This window comes from Mercenaria mercenaria, unplaced genomic scaffold (assembly GCF_021730395.1).
Source record: "Mercenaria mercenaria strain notata unplaced genomic scaffold, MADL_Memer_1 contig_4965, whole genome shotgun sequence".
In the NCBI taxonomy this organism is placed as follows: domain Eukaryota; kingdom Metazoa; phylum Mollusca; class Bivalvia; order Venerida; family Veneridae; genus Mercenaria; species Mercenaria mercenaria.
In genome coordinates this window covers 1-17,933 of record NW_026463237.1, presented here as the reverse complement: position 1 = coordinate 17,933, position 17,933 = coordinate 1, and the positions used below count along the sequence as shown (strand labels likewise).

The 17,933-nt window shown below is 37.2% G+C and overlaps 1 long non-coding RNA gene across 1 annotated transcript in view; it reads right to left on the bottom strand.

Annotated features, from left to right (window-relative positions):
* Nucleotides 1-4,752, bottom strand: part of LOC128554357 (uncharacterized) — a 58,348-nt gene extending 53,596 nt beyond the window's left edge. Inside the window, exon 1 of the long non-coding RNA XR_008369582.1 lies at nt 4,634-4,752. This is a non-coding gene — a long non-coding RNA (uncharacterized LOC128554357). The remainder of the gene's footprint in view (nt 1-4,633) is intronic.
* Between the last annotated feature and the right edge of the window lie 13,181 nt (nt 4,753-17,933).

The following is a 17,933-nucleotide window of genomic DNA, read 5'->3' as shown; positions in this document are numbered from 1 at the left end:
AATAACCATATATAATGTACATATAAACATATAATTATGCTTTCTTGGGACGCAAAACCCCAGGTGCACAACTGCACCTGCTGACCAACATTCCTGTAAACTTTGGTGACTCTAGGTCAAATACTTTTGGAGCTACGCGCGACACAACATTCTTGGAAGGACACCCATACGATTCATGTATTATATATAGGTGGTCATTCCACTGTTTGAAAACAATTTTTTCTAAGTCAGGGGCCATAACTCCGACACGACTGAATGAATTGGGACGCGAAACCCCAGGTCCACAACTACACAATGTCATGCTGACCAACATTCCTGTAAAGTTTTGTGACTCTACGTCAAATACTTTTGGAGCTAGGCGCGACACAACATTCTTGGAAGGACAGACGGACGGACATCCATACGATTCATGTAATAGGTGGTCATTCCACTGTTTGAAAACAATAGAATGACCACTTAAGGACTTAAGGAACAAAAGAATTAAGTGGTTACGGAATTAATACAAAGGATTTCTATTGTCCTAGGCCACACCTCCTACCACATAAGGTACCAATCGTGTGCTCGGACAGACGGGCAAAGGCAAATCTATATCCCGGCCGCCTCCCCGCCCCCCCAAAGTGGGGGCATAAAAAAAATTATTGTAAGTGGACAAAAAAACAGATCTGCCAAATAAAAACAAGAGCACTTTGATTAAGTTCTTCTTTCATCTTTTCAATCAAATAATCAGCTTCATTTTTGGAATTTTCAATGGCAAAACAACGTCTCTGTTCCTTAAGCACTTTATTCTGTAAATCATTTACTAGAGTTTGAAGTTTATTATTTTCTGTTTCCAGGCTGGATGATTTCTCTTCATGCTTCTGTTGAATGTTTTTCATGATTTTGATAAAGGCTATATTAGCATTTTCATGCTTTGGAAAGAGATTAATGATTTCACTAGTTTCAAGTCCAAAAAATGGAAGATTTTGCATGTTCTTCATTCTGATGAAATTTGTCATCCTCTCGGTGTCTCTTTTCTTCTTACGTTCGTACAGAAGGGAATTTGAAAAGTTGCAATTCTTGAAGCATTGTCTTGCCAAATGTCCTAATGTTCCACATCTGTAGCATCTGGAATTCCAAGCTGGGCATTTGTAAGCTAGATGAAACAGTCCACATCTTCTGCACATATTTGACATTTTGAATGGGGAATAATTTTAGCTCAAATTGACAAATAAAGTAAGTCCACTTTTTCCACACAAACACATAGGCACCAAGATCGTTAAGTGAGCTAAATAGTCACTTGCCCAGGATTGACTCCACCAAAAATGTTATGAAAGGGTTTACTGGGGAACGAGCAACCCTTTCACTTGTGTCCGTGTGGGATGCAAGAAGTAGACAGATTTGTGTTGACCTTTTATTCATCACTATGTCCACAGGAAATCCTGATTCTTTATAAACATAACATACAGTTCTAAACACTAAAGAGGAAGTCCTCAATAAATCACTTGTAATCCACAATTCTTAGATCACTTTCTGGAGGTCCAGAATATATAAGATTCATAAAGAATAGCTTGAGACTTTGGAAATCCAAAATTAACTTAATCTCTACTTTGTATGTGTTGACTCGTTGGAGGTCCAACATTAACTATTTTTACATGTAAACTCTCTGGAGGTCCAGAATAAAAAAACTCTCTTCACATGTTAACTGTCTGGAGGTCCAGAATCAACTCCTCAATAATAGAGTTCCACAACTCAAACTTAAAAAAAACTAAATAACCAATCAAAAGGTTACTTATCATTTTCATAGATGATTGGTTCATTGAAACAAATAGTTAATTATTGGTCTGATTTGATCACATGGTACAGAGTGGGAGGTGCCACAGAATTTGAGAATTCCCTGGCTTGAAGGTATTTTCACCAATATAACTTAATACCTCACAAGGTGAGAACTTATCAACTTATACAAAGCTGAAAGCCTATTCTAAAGACAAACATCCTTAATAGAACAAGAGATCACAGAGTGATCTTGGCGCCCACCAATGTGCCATTTTTGAGTGTTCCAAATTTCAAGACTTACTGACTAGCTCAAGGTCAAATTTCATTTCCGTACACAACACTGTGCATGTGGTCCAAATTCGAAAGCTGTAGCTTGAGAAATGTGAAAGTAAGTCACTAGATCAATCTAAAGGTCAAAGTTTAATTCGGTACACAAAACTATGCAAGTGGTCCAAATTTGAAGGCTTAGCTTGAGAAATGTGTAAGTAGGTCACTAGGTCAAAATCAAGGGTCAAATTTCACTTCAGAACACAAATCTATGCATGTGGTCCAAATCTGAAGCCTGTACCTTCAAAAATGTGAAAGTAGGTCACTACGTCAATGTCAAGGTCAAAGTTTGTTTCGGTACACAATCCTATGCATGTGGTCTAAATTTGAAGCCTGTAGCTACAGAAATGTGAAAGTAGGTCACTAGGTCAATCTTAAGGTCAAAGTTCATTTCGGTACACAAAACTATGCATGTGGTCCAAATTTGAAGGCTGTATCTTGAGAAATGTGAAAGTAGGTCACTAGGTCAAAATCAAGGTCAAATTTTATTTCAGAATATAGAACTATGCATGTGGTCCAAATTTGAAGCTTGTACCTTCAAAAATGTGAAAGTAGGTCACGAGGTCAATGTAAAGGTCAAAGTTTGTTTCGGTACATAAAACCATGCATGTGGTCCAAATTTGAAGGCTGTAGCTTGAGAAATGAGAAAGTAGGTCACTGGGTCAAAATCAAGGTCAAATTTCATTTTGAAACAGGGAACTATGCATATGGTCCAAATTTGATACCTGTACCTTCAAAAATGTGGAAGTAGGTCACTAGGTCAAAATCAAGGTCAAAGTTTTTTCAAGTGCACAAAACTATGCATGTGGTCCAAATTTGAAGGCTGTAGCTACAGAAATGTGAAAGTAGGTCACTAGGTCAAAATCAAGGTCAACTCATGTCAAGGTTCATCTTGTCACTCAAAAATATACATGTGGTCCAAATTTGAATGTTGTAGTTATTGACAAGAAGATTTTAAAAGCTTTTCCCTATATAAGTCTATATGAACCATGTGACCCCCGGGGCGGGGCCATATTTGACCCTAGGGGGATAATTTGAACAAACTTGGTAGAGAACCACTAGATGATGCTACATTACAAGTATCAAAGCCCTAGGCTTTGTGGTTTGGACAAGAAGATTTTCAAAGTTTTTCCCTATATAAGTCTATGTTAACCATATGACCCCCAGGTTGGGGCCATATTTGACCCTAGGGGTATAATTTGAACAATCTTAGTTGAAGACCACTAGATGATGTCACATATAAAATATCAAAGCCCTAGGCCCTGTGGTTTTGGACAAGAGGTTTTTCAAAGTTTTTCCCTATATAAGTCTATATAAACCATGTGACCCCCAGGGCGGGGCCATATTTGACCCCAGAGAAATAATTTGAATCATCTTGGTAGAGGACCACTAGATAATGCTTCATACCAAATATCAAAGCCCTAGGCACTGTGGTTTTGGACAAGAAGGTTTTCAAAGTTTTTCCCTATATAAATCTATGTAAATTATAGAAATAAACAAAGGGCCATAACTCACTCATAAATTGTTGAACCAGTCTGATTTTCAGGGGGACACAACTAGGGTACCAATACATCATTCTGACAAAGTTTGGTCAAAATCCCCCCAGTAGTTTCTGAGGAGATGCGATAACAAGAAATTGTTAACGGACGGACGTACGGATGGAATGACGGACGGACGGACCACGGACGCAGAGTGATTTTAATAGCCCACCATCTGATGATGGTGGGCTAATTAAAGGTGCTAATGGAAGCCATAAGATAGTAACAACATTCAAGGATTAAAAAGCTGCCTTACATACCAGACAATGTTTTAACAAAACATATAAGAATTTTTTGTGAGTTTTAAGATCTTTGGAACAAAGAGAAAAACTGAATATTGAAATTATGAAAAACATAATCCTGATTTCAAGACAATCATTTTGATACTAAATTTGGCTATGAAAGTCAAAATTTTTAACATATTGTGTTTTTATTGACTAATATTTTTTTTATATTTATTATGACACATTACATAATATTATGTATGAAAAAAGAAGCGTCATAATAAAGGCATTCAAGAGTTACAGAGCAGACATGAAATTACTAACAGACGGACAGACAGACAGATGGACAGACGAACGAACGCACGCACGACAGACACAGCATGATCATAATAGTTCACGATGAGCACTTTGTGCTCAGGTGAGCTAATAAAAAGTCACTAAAAGTCTACTGGCATATCTGCTGTGTATTTCACAAGCATGTAGGTCTAGTAAAATGATACATTTTGTATGAAATTTACTCAAGAAAGAACAAGAATTCAGCTCACTGTTTTTACTTCAAATATACGCCAAAATGCACCATTTGTCGTCCTCGCTTTAAAAAATTCATGGAAGAGGATACCCCCATAACCCCGTACACCACCCTTGTGTATTATGAAAAATGTCCTAGATACGCACCTGTGTTACGTAGCTCCCTAACCCTATCCGTTAAAACTAAATGCACTACCATGCATCAATTCAAGGGTTGAACTGAAACCTGTTTAACAACTAAAACCAAATTTTTAAACATAATACCTTTTGAATCTCTGTCAGATGATGGTCTATGCCTAGAGAAATACACGCTTCTATACCCAGGGTAAGACATGCTTCTACTATTGTTAATGCTGTTTCTCTACTCCATTAATTATCAACCTGAAAAAGACAGGCTACATTTGACATTTTCTAAACATCCCACACAGTCATACCCCAGGGCAAGGGTTGTTTAGACTTGCATCAGTTGTTCGAGTCCTTTAAAATAAATATCTAAGCCATGTAATCCTTTTTTATAGCACTTTCTGAAACAAGAGGGTCATGATGACCCTGGATCGCTCACCAGAGTAATATGTTTCAAATGTCAAACTGATGATTTTTAGAAAATTTTCCAATGTACAATCAAGTAACCCCTAGGGCGGGGCCAATTTTACCCCGGGGGTCATGATTTGAACAAAGTTTGTAGAAGTCGACTAGGCAATGTTACATATCAAATATCTAAGATCTAGGCCTTCTGGTTTATTTTAAGCAAATTTATAATGATTTCCCCATGTACAATAAAGTAACCCCTGGGGCTGGGTCAATTTGACCCTGGGGGGTCAAGATTTGAACAAATTTTGTAGAGGTCCACTAGGCAATGATACATGTCGAATATCTAAGCTCTAGGCCTTCTGGTTTATTTTTAGAAAATATTGAAGACTTTTCTATATACAATCAAGTAACCCCATGGGGCAGGGCCAATTTGACCCCAGGGGTCATGATTTGAAGAAATTTTGTAGTCTACTAGGCAATGCTACATGTCAAATATCTAAGACCTAGGCCTTCTGGTTTATTTTTAGAAATTTTTTGAAGATTTTCCTATGTAAAATCAAGTGACCCCTGGGGCGGGGTCAATTTTGACCCTGGGGTCATGATTTGAATAAATGTTGTAAAGGTCCACTAGGCAATGCTACATGTGAAATATCTAAGCTGTAGGCCTTCTGGTTTATTTTAAGAAAATTTTTGAAGATTTTCATATGTAAAATGAAGCGACCCCTAGGGCAGGGTCAATTTTGACCCCGGGGGTCATGATTTGAACAACTTTAGTAGAGGTCCACTAGGCAATGCTACATGTCAAATATCTAAGCTCTAGGTCTTCTGCTTTTTGAGAAGAAGATTTTTTAAAGTTTTCCTATGTAAAATCAAGTGACCCCTGGTGCGGGGTCAATTTTGACCCCGGGGGTCTGATTTGAATAAATTTTGTAGAGGTCCACTAGGCAATGGCGCTACATGTGAAATATCTAAGACCTAGGCCTTCTGCTTTATTTTTAGAAAATTTTTGAAGATTTTCCTATGTAAAATCAAGTGACCCCTGGGGCGGGGTCAATTTTGACCCCGGGGTCATGATTTGAACAATATTAGTAGAGGTCCATTAGGCAATGCCACATGTCAAATATCTAAGGTCGAGGGCTTCTGGTTTTCAAGAAGAAGATTTTTTAAGATTTTTCTATGTAAAATCAAGTGACCCCTGGGGCGGGGTCAATTTTGACCCCGGGGTCATGATTTGAACAAAGTTGGTAGAGGTCCACTAGGCAATGCTTCACACCAAATATCTAAGCTCTAGGGCTTCTGGTTTTTGAGAAGAAGATTTTTAAAGTTTTTCCTTTCGGTTGCCATAGCAACCAGAGTTCTGCATGGAATTCAATTCTTTGAACAATATTTAGAGAAGACCATCCAAGGGACATCCCTGTGAAGTTTCATCAAAATTGGCCTGTTGGTTTAGGAGGAGATGTTGTTTAAAGGAAAGTGTGGACGGACGGACGGACAACAGAAGACGACGGACGGACGCCGGACGGTGAGCGATCACAATAGCTCACCCTGAGCACTTTGTGCTCTGGTGAGCTAAAAACAAGAGCTGTCCGTAACACAGCGCGCTCGACTTTTCTCAGTGCTTGACTCTGAATTAGAGCTTTGCCAGTAAAAAAAATTCCAAGTGAAAAAAGGGACATAATTCTGTCAAAATTAAAATCAGAGTTATGGGAATTGTGTCTCCTGGTGTAGACTTTGATAGAAAATAACTGTTTTGAGTTTCAAGTCAAAAGCTTTAATAGTAACAGAGATATTTGACTTTATCAAAAAAAAATTTTTTAAATTCTAAGGAAAAAAGGCGCATAATTCTGTCAAAATTCAAATCTGAGTTATGGGAATTAAGTCTCCTGGTGTAGACTTTGATAGTAAATAACTATTTTGAGTTTCAAGTCAAAAGCTTTAATAGTAACAAAGATATTTGACTTTATCAAAAATTTTAACAAAAAATTCTAAGTTAAAAAGGGGCATAATTCTGTCAAAATTCAAACCAGAGTTATGGGGATTGTTTCTCCTGGTGTAGACTTTGATGGTAAATAACTATTTTGAGTTTCAAGTCAAAAGCTTTAATAGTAACAAAGATAATTGACTTTATCAAAAATTTTAACAAAAAATTCTAAGTTAAAAAGGGGCATAATTCTGTCCAAATTCAATCAGAGTTATGGGGATTGTTTTTTCTGGTGTAGATTTTGATGGTTAATAAGTATTTTAAGTTTCAAGTCAATAGCTTTGACAGTAACAGAGATATTTGACTTTATCAAAAACTTTAACCAAAAATTCTAAGTTAAAAAGGGGCATAATTCTGTCAAAATTCAAATCAGAGTTATGGGGATTGTTTCTCCTGGTGTAGACTTTGATAGTAAATAACTATTTTAAGTTTCAAGTCAATAGCTTTGATAGTAACAGAGATATTTGACTTTATCAAAAACTTTAACCAACGGCAATGCCGACGCCGGGGCGAGTGCAATAGCTCTACATTTTCTTCGAAAAGTCGAGCTAAAAAACCAAGATCATGTTAAACAAGAATGGTCACTATTGGTGACAAATGCCCTCGAAGCATGCCTAAGAATGCTACAGTTATCTGCACAAAAAAATCACACATCATTTCGTGACCTTGACCTTGACCTGAAAGACATGGGTCATACGTGTGACACACCTCCTCAATACGGTTAATATTTGTGTCAAATTATTTTCAAATCCCTTCATAAATGGCAGAGTTATGGGCTAGACAAGAAACACCTTTGACTTCTAAGTGTGACCTTGACCTTGGAGCTAGGGGTTTGGGTCTTGTGCATGACACATCATCTGAATATAAGGAACACTTTTGCCAAGTAATTTTAAAATCCCTTCATCAATGGCAGAGTTATGGACAGGACAAGAAATAGAACATGTTAACATTTAATCTCTCAAGTGTGGCCTTGACCTTAGAGCTAGGGATCTGGGTCTTTTGCACGACATGTTGTTTCATTACAGGGCTCTCGCGAGTGGGCGACTTAAGCGAAATAGATGCTTTGGAACTTTAAACTTTGCTCAAATCTAACCTCTAAGCGAAATGCAAGTCGCCCGATTTTCTTTGATTTCTGCACTTGGTCAAAATCAAGGTCAAATTTCACTTCAGAACACAAATCTATGCATGTGGTCTAAATCTGAAGCCTGTACCTTCAAAAATGTGAAAGTAGGTCACTAGGTCAATGTCAAGGTCAAAGTTTGTTTCGTTACACAATCCTATATATGCATGTGGTCTAAATTTGAAGCCTGTAGCTACAGAAATGTGAAAGTAGGTCACTAGGTCAATCTTAAGGTCAAAGTTCATTTCGGTACATAAAACTATGCAAGTGGTCCAAATTTGAAGGCTGTAGCTTGAGAAATGTGAAAGTAGGCCACTTGGTCAAAATCAAGGTCAAATTTTATTTCGGAACATAGAACTATGCATGTGGTCCAAATTTGAAGCCTGTACCTTCAAAAATGTGAAAGTAGGTCACTAGGTCAATGTAAAGGTCAAAGTTTGTTTCGGTACACAAAACCATGCATGTGGTCCAAATTTGAAGGCTGTAGCTTGAGAAATGTGAAAGTAGGTCACTGGGTCAAAATCAAGGTCAAATTTCATTTCGGACCACGAAACTACATGTATGCACGTGGTCCAAATTTGAAGCCTGTCCCTTCAAAAATGTGAAAGTAAGTCACTAGGTCAATGTCAAGGTCAAAGTTTTCTTCAGTGCACAAAACTATGCATGTGGTCCAAATTTGAAGTCTGTAGCTACAGAAATGTGAATGTAGGTCACTAGGTCAAAATCAAGGTCAACTCATGTCAAGGTTCATCTTGCCACTCAAAACCATACATGTGGTCCAAATTTGAATGTTGTAGGTTATTGACAAGAAGATTTTAAAAGCTTTTCCCTATATAAGTCTATATGAAACATGTGACCCCGAGGGCGGGGCCATATTTGACCCTAGGGGGATAATTTTAACAAACTTGGTAGAGAACCACTAGATGATGCTACATCACAAATATCAAAGCCCTAGGCTTTGTGGTTTGGACAAGAAGATTTTCAAAGTTTTTCCCTATATAAGTCTATGGAAACCATGTGACCCCCGGGGCGGGGCCATACTTGACCCTAGGGGGATAATTTGAACAATCTTAGTAGAATGATGTCACATACAAAATATCAAAGGCCCTGTGATTTTGGACAAGAGGTTTTTCAAAGTTTTTCCCTATATAAGTCTATATAAACCATGTGACCCCCGGGATGGGGCCATATTAGATCCCAGGGAAATAATTTGAATCCTCTTGGTAGAGGACCACTAGATGATGCTTCATACCAAATATCAAAGCCCTAGGCCCTGTGGTTTTGGACAAGAAGATTTTCAAAGTTTTTCCCTATATAAATCTATGTAAATTATAGAAATAAACAAAGGGCCATAACTTACTAAGAAATTGTTGAACCAGTCTGATTTTCAGGGGGACACAACTAGGGTACTAATACATCATTCTGACAAAGTTTGGTCAAAATCCCACTGGTAGTTTCTGAGGAGATGCGATAACGAAAAATTGTTAACGGACGGAAGGACGACGGACCACGGACGCAGAGTGATTTGAATAGCCCACCAACTGATGATGGTGGGCTAAAAATAAACAAAGGGCCATAACTCACTCAACAAGAGCTGTCCGTAAGACAGCCAAGCTCGACTATTCGAAATATTGTCCCAGAAGCAGGAAAATATTACCCAAAAAGGTTAAATATCAAAAGAGTTTTAAGTTCAAAAGGGGGCATAATTTGGCCAAAATGAAGATCAGAGTTATGGGACTTGCTACTATCAACTAGTTTTATAACCCCGAAGACACATGTGAAGTTTCAAGTCAATATCTGCATTAGTTTTGGAGATAGTAACTTGCATGTAAAACTTTAACCAGAATTTTGCATGTCCAAAAGGGGGCATAATTTGCTCAAAATACAAGTCAGAGTTATGGGACTTGACCCAGTGAGGTTTGTAATTGATCTAGAAAAAGAAAAAATAAGTTTCAAATCTATATGCCTTTTAGTAATTGCTGTATGTACTTGCACGCAAAACTTTAACCAGGATTTTCTAAGTCCAAAAAGGGGAATAATTTGCTCAAAATACATGTAAGAGTTATGGGACTTGATCCAGTGAGGTTAGTAATTGATCTAGAAAAAGAAAAAATAAGTTTCAAATCTATATGCCTTTTAGTAATAGCTGTATGTACTTGCACGCAAAACTTTAACCAGAATTTTCTAAGTCCAAAAGGGGGCATAATTTGACCAAAATGAAGGTCAGAGTTATGGGACTTGCTACTATCAACTAGTTTTATAACCCCGAAGACACATGTGAAGTTTCAAGTCAATATCTGCGTTAGTTTTGGAGATAGTAACTTGCATGTAAAACTTTAACCAAAATTTTCTAAGTCCAAAAGGGGGCATAATTTGCTCAAAATACATGTCAGAGTTATGGGACTTGACCCAGAGAGGTTGGTAATTGACCTAGAAAAAGAAAAAACAAGTTTCAAAGCTATATGCCTTTAATTGATGGCTGTATGTACTTGCATGCAAAAACTTAACCAACGTGTGACGTTGACACCGACGCCGACGCCAGGGTGAGAAGAATAGCTAGACTATTCTTCGAATAGTCGAGCTAAAAATTGTTCAACCAGTCTGATTTTCAGGGGGACACAACTAGGGTATCAATACATCATTCTGACAAAGTTTGGTCAAAATCCCCCTGGTAGTTTCCGAGGAGATGCGATAACGAGAAATTGTTAATGGACGGAAGGACGACGGACCATGGACGCAGAGTGATTTGAAAAGCCCACCATCTGATGATGGTGCGCTAAAAATGTAGCCAAACGGGCTCAAACTATGTGGCAACGGAACAGACTAAGAACTTTATGGACCGGCTCGGACGAGGTTGAACGGGAATGGTGCTCCAGAACTTTGAGCCTACTCAAAAATTTCTGCCGATCATTCCGTTCTACAGTTAGACGGACTGACAACGTACTTAAACTAAGAACAGAACCGTGATTGCAATTTACGTTCTGTACATACTAGGGAGAGATGAGGACGTAATCAGAACAAGTTAAACTGTCTGTGAATAAGTTGGTTGAGTTAACAACTAATTAAAATGTATTTCGATGTACTCGGAATGAAGTAGGACTAGTTAAGAACTTCTTTAATCTGACTACAGACGGACATGGACTGCCTACAAACGGGGTCCACATGAGGTGAACGGGCATTTTTTCCAAGCTGAACTTACTATTAACAGACTTCAGACGGGATAAAGACATGATGGACGTATCAAGAACTATTTAAAAACTAACTACATAGCATTATGGATATTTTCCGGCCAAAGTACAAACGTTCTAGCCAGATCGCAGCCCGTTTTACAATATATTAGGATGGGTTGAGACGTTTTGAGAACTAGTTTGGTGTGATGGGGGCTTTACAGAGCACATAATGCATGAATTTATGTCCAAGGTCAGTACTGGAGTCTAAAGTCAACAAGAGCTGTCTCCATAGGATGACACATGCCCCCGATGGCACTTTGAATGAATAGTTATGGCCGATGTTAGAGTTTAGGACCTTTGACCTACGGACCTGGGTCTTGCGCGCGACACGTCGTCTTACTGTGCCACACATTCATGCGTAGTTATTTTAAAATCCATGCATGAATGACAAAGATATGGACCGGAAACGCCCATCATTGCACTATCATGAAATATGACCTTTAACGTCTAAGTGTGACCTTGACTTTTGAGCTACGGACCTGGGTCTTGCGCGCGACACATCGTCTTACTGTGGTACACATTCATGCCCAATAATTTTAAAATCCATGCATGAATGACAAAGATATGGACCGGACACGCCCATCAATGCACTATCATGAAATATGACCTTTAACGTCTAAGTGTGACCTTGACCTTTGAGCTACAGACCTGGGTCTTGCGTGCGACACGTCGTCTTACTGTGCCACACATTTATGCGTAGTTACTTGAAAATCCATCCATGGATGACAAAGATATGGACCGGACACGCCCATCAATGCACTATCATGAAAAATGACCTTTAACGTCTAAGTGTGACCTTGACCTTTGAGCTACGGACCTGGGTCTTGCGCGCGACATGTCGTCTTACTGTGGTATACATTCATGCCAAGTTATTTGAAAATCCATCCATGGATGACAAAGATATGGACCGGACACGAAAATTGCGGACAGACCGACAGACGGTTCAAAAACTATATGCCTCCCTTCGGGGGCATAAAAATCTCAGCTTTATTTCGACTCCATATCTTTTTTAACTGCTGGGAGGATTTCAATAAAACTAACAACAACTATTAACCTCTTCAAGATGACATGAAGAGTATGCAACTCAAGTCACTAGGTCCAAGGTCGAGGCCATAAGCCTATCTTGGTGTATGCTTAGATTGTCTAAAAGATTGCTTTAAAAATTTTCATAAATGACAATCATGTAGAGTGCTTTTAACACATGTCACTACATCCAAGGTCAGAGTCACAAGTAAAACAGCTTAGCTTTATTTTAGCTCCTTGTTTTCTAAACAGCTGGGTAGATATTCATTAAACTACCGTCAGTTGTTAACCATGTCAAGACGACATGTAGTGCATACTTACAGGGTAAAAGTATCATTTCTAGTATAAAGGTCAATACTTAAATCCTCTTTTAAAACAGCTGGGAAGCATCAGTTATACCTCATTATGATGGCATGCACTGTGCACAACTTAGTTCACTAGGTCCAATGTCAAGGTCATAGTTGGAGGTCAAACAGTATAACTTCATGTCAGCCCAAGACATTTCGACCCCACAGAAATATTTTTATATTTTGATCCAATATTACTTTGACAAATAGCTTCTGAGGACAATTAGGACTTTAAAAACACAACTTAAGGAAATCTTTTTGATCAGGTATAATGATTACTAGTTCTGTTTTGCTGTTACTGAATTAGACCATTTAGTATTAATACATGTATGTATATAAAATGATGTAAGAATATATTGTTTGTGTGTGTGTAGTTTGTTAGTATTGTACAGAATTAAATACTCGTAACTATGGATTTAATCTAAAATATGGTTAACAACATAAATATTTACACCTGGTTGATTAGGTGTTAGTCGTTTGAAAGATAGCATAGTTAATTCTTTAACACCTCACTAATTAATCAATGGCACAAGTTAGCTCTCGTTTATAATGTCTATTGTGTGGTCGTTTAAGACTTAATCTTTGGATATCAAAGTGATGTCACTGGGACAGTCCGGAAAATGCAGATATACTAATAACTTTACTATTTCATGTCTAACTATCTTCATACCAAGTATTAATAAAAAACACATTCTTCGAAATATAAAATTAATGGCAAAATGACATTAAATAAAAACCGAGCCACTGATACCTATATCTTTTCACGAACTCTACTCTCAACATGTGCTAAATATATAGTTTCAAGTTTATTGGCATAATCAGCAAAGGAACAATTTGCCTTTGGCCAAATAAGCAAGAAATATGGCACAGCAATATATTACACATATAGTCATAAGTCATAACTTCCAGAGTATTTTTACGAACTTCGAAAGATATATATAATATATTATAATATATAAATGATACATACATAACAATATATTGTAAAATTCAAATGCAATACATTTAAAAACAGAACCAGAATTTTCAACAGTATTCAGTCCGCTTCTGAATTATAAATCAATGGATTATATATAGATGTTCAAAATAGTTTAACATAATTATACCGGTGTTTTAATATAATGGTTCCTAATATAATCATTATCAATGTAATGACAAAAAATAAATTATCAGTTAAAGGGTCGTAAAAAGGTGCGAAAGTGTGACCAAGTACTCTAATCATATTATTGATTAAATTAAATTTCAATGGACCCAAGCTTTGTATATATTATGTTTTAACTACGACAGACAATGTCAGTGTGACTGCACATGCCACTACAATAAACAAGTATCATTTAACCTTTTATACAGCAGAAGAAACTTAGTGCTTATGTATTTAAATTTCAGTATGTCAAATATATTCCAGCTACATCTACTTTTATATTTGCTGATCATTTGATGCTTTATAAAAATAAAAAGGCTTACATGAATAAAATGATACATTTACCTTTACTGATCTTGTTGATATTTAAGTAATTTCTTAATACAATACTTGTGAGAAATATCAAACGTGTACTGTTAGTATTATGAAAGAAATTGCCAAAAAATGTTGTGGGGTGTTAGAATTTTTAAATCAGTCTCTGTAGGTAGACGCTCATGAAACCCTAAAGAGTCTGAAATGCTCTATGAGTACATTTGTAAAGGTATTTTAGCCAAACAGTTACTTTACAATGGCCTTAAATGTGATTATTTCTATTCCTAACAAAAAATAATTTCAGTTTTCGATTCAAGGTGGTAGTTTTATGTTTATGTGGATAGCAATAAGAAATTCATTTCAGACTATTTCAGTTCATTTGTGGTGATTCGGAATAGGCGAGTATGACCAGGATCACGCACAGTATCAGTCTGATCAATTACAGAAAAATGTTACAAACAATGTTTTGTTTCGAATTTCTTTTTACACTAGATTATGTATTTTGATAATTGTGATATAAATTTGTCCAACTTTTAACATGAAATTTATATTTAAATATTACGGGGAAACCAAAGGTTTTTTCCGTATATAGATAATGTGTACATGTATATATATATCAAAGTAAACCTATATACTGTTCAACTTGGGAATATGTTCTATACCTTCAACGGTTTTTGTTGTTGTTGTTGTTCTATCCCATAATTCCCGGAACTGCTGCGCCGCGGTGAATAATTTTCAGGACAACAGACAACATTGGACAAAATAAAGTTTCTTATGAACAATCATCAGCAGACCTAGCGGCGCCGAATTACCGTTATAGATAATATTATGTGAAAAAGAAAACAAATTGTATTTTAACAAGAGCTCGTCGACACGAAATGCCCCTCTTGATGCATTCAGTAATTGCCCAAGGAACAGAAATTATAAGCTCACTGTAAACAAAAGTTCTACTGTTCTGGTCCAATCTGACCTTGATCTTTAACCTATAAACTAACAAGAGGTCACAGAGTGATCTTGGCACTGGCAACTGAGCCATTTTTTAATGTTCCAAATTTCAAGACTAGCTCAAGATCAAAATCAAGGTTAAATTTCATTTCGGTACAAAACACTGTGCATGTGGTCCAAATTTGAAAGCTGTGGCTTGAGAAATGTGAAAGTAGGTCACTAGATCAATTTCTAGGTCAAAGTTCATTTCAGTAGATAGAACTATGCATGTGCTTCAAATTTGGAGGCTGTAGCTTGAGAAATGTGAAAGTAGATAGTAGGTAAAAATCAATGTCAAATTTCAATTCAGAACACAACAAGAGATCACAGAGTGGTCTTGGCGCCCACCACTGAGCCATTTTTGATTGTTCCAAATTTCAAGACTAGCTCAAGGTCAAAATCAAGGTCAAATTTCATTTCAGTACACATCACTGTGCATGTGGTGCATGCATGTGGTCCAAATTTGAAAGCTGTAGCTTGAGAAATGTGAAAGTAGGTCACAAGATCAATTTCAAGGTCAAAGTTCATTTCGGTATACAAAATTATGCATGTGCTTCAAATTTGGAGACTGCAGCTTGAGAAATGTGAAAGTAGGTACTAGATAAAAATCAATGTCAAATATCAATTCAGAACACAAAAATATGCATGTGGTCCAAATCTGAAGCCTGTAGCTTGAGAAATGTGAAAGTAAGTCACTAGGTCAATCTCAAGATCAAAGTTCAGTTTGGTACACAAAACTATGCATGTGGTCCAAATTTGAAGGCTGTAGATTGAGAAATGTGAAAGTAGGTCACTAGGTCAAAATTAAGGAAAATTTTATTTCGCAACACAAAACTATACATGTGGTCCAAATTTGAAGCCTGTACCTTCAAAAATGTGAAAGTAGGTCACTAGGTCAAAATCAAGGTCAAATTTCATTTCGGAACATAAAACTATGCATGTGGTCCAAATTTGAAGCCTGTACCTTCAAAAATGTGAAAGTAGGTCACTAGGTCAAGGTCAATTTTTTTTTCGGTACACAAAACTATGCATGTGGTCCAAATTTGAAGGCTGTAGCTTGAGAAATGTGAAAGTAGGTCACTAGGTCAATGTCAAGGTCAATGTTTTTTTCGGTACACAAAACTATGCACGTGATCCAAATTTGAAGGCTGTAGCTTGAGAAATGTGAAAGTAGGTCACTAGGTCAAAATCAAGGTCAAATTTCATTTCGGAACACAAAACTATGCATGTGGTCCAAATTTGAAGCCTGTACCTTCAAAAATGTGAAAGTAGGTCACTAGGTCAAAATCAAGCTCAAATTTCATTTCGGAACATAAAACTATGCATGTGGTCCAAATTTGAAGCCTGTACCTTCAAAAATGTGAAAGTAGGTCACTAGGTCAAGGTCAATTTTTTTTTCGGTACACAAAACTATGCATGTGGTCCAAATTTGAAGGCTGTAGCTTGAGAAATGTGAAAGTAGGTCACTAGGTCAATGTCAAGGTCAAGGTTTTTTTCGGTACATAAAACTATGCACGTGATCCAAATTTGAAGGCTGTAGCTTGAGAAATGTGAAAGTAGGTCACTAGGTCAAAATCAAGGTCAAATTTCATTTCGGAACACAAAACTATGCATGTGGTCCAAATTTGAAGCCTGTACCTTCAAAAATGTGAAAGTAGGTCACTAGGTCAATGCCAAGGTCAAAGTTTTTTCTGGTGCACAAAACTATGCATGTGGTCCAAATTTGAAGGCTGTAGCTACAGAAATGTGAAAGTAGGTCACTAGGTCAAAATCAAGGTCAACTCATGTCAATGTTCATCTTGCCACTCAAAACTATACATGTGGTCCAAATTTGAATGTTGTTGGTTATTGACAAGAAGATTTTAAAAGCTTTTCCCTATATAAGTCTATATGAACCATGTGACCCCCGGGGCGGGGCCATATTTGACCCTAGGGGGATAATTTGAACAATCTTAGTAGAAGACCACTAGATGATGTCAAATGCAAAATATCAAAGCCCTAGGCCCTGTGGTTTTGGACAAGGTTTTTAAAAAGTTTTTCCCTATATAAGTCTATATAAACCATGTGACCCCGGGGCAGAGCCATATTTGACCCCAGGGATATAATTTGAATCATCTTGGTAGAGGACCACTAGATGATGCTTCATACCAAATATCAAAGCCCTAGGCCCTGTGGTTTTGGACAAGAAGATTTTCAAAGTTTTTCCCTATATAAATCTATGTAAATTATAAAAATAAACAAAGGGCCATAACTCACTCAAAAATTGCTCAACCAGTCTGATTTTCAGAGGGACACAACTAGGGTACCAATACATCATTCTGACAAAGTTTGGTCAAAATCCCCCCAGTAGTTTCTGAGGAGATGCGATAACGAGAAATTGTTAACGGACGGACGGATGGACGGAATGACGGATGGACGGACCACTGACGCAGAGTGATTTGAAAAAATATGCATGCAGTCCAAATTTGAAGCCTGTAGCTTCAGAAATGTCAAAGTAGGTCACTAGGTCAATCTCAAGATCAAAGTTCATTTCGGTACACAAAGCTATGCATGTGGTCCAAATTTGAAGGCTGTAGCTTGAGAAATGTGAAAGTAGGTCACTTTGTCAAAATCAAGGTCAAATTTTATTTCGGAACACAAAACTATGCATTTTGTCCAAATATGAAGCCTGTACCTTCAAAAATGTGAAAGTAGGTCACTAGGTCAATAACAAGGTCAAAGTTTGTTTCTGTACACAAACCATTGCATGTGGTCCAAATTTGAAGGCTGTAGCTACAGAAATGTGAAAGTAGGTCACTAGGTCAAGATCAAGGTCAACTCATGTCAAGGTTCATCTTGCCACTTAAAACAATACATGTGGTCCAAATTTGAATGATGTAGGTTATAGACATGAAG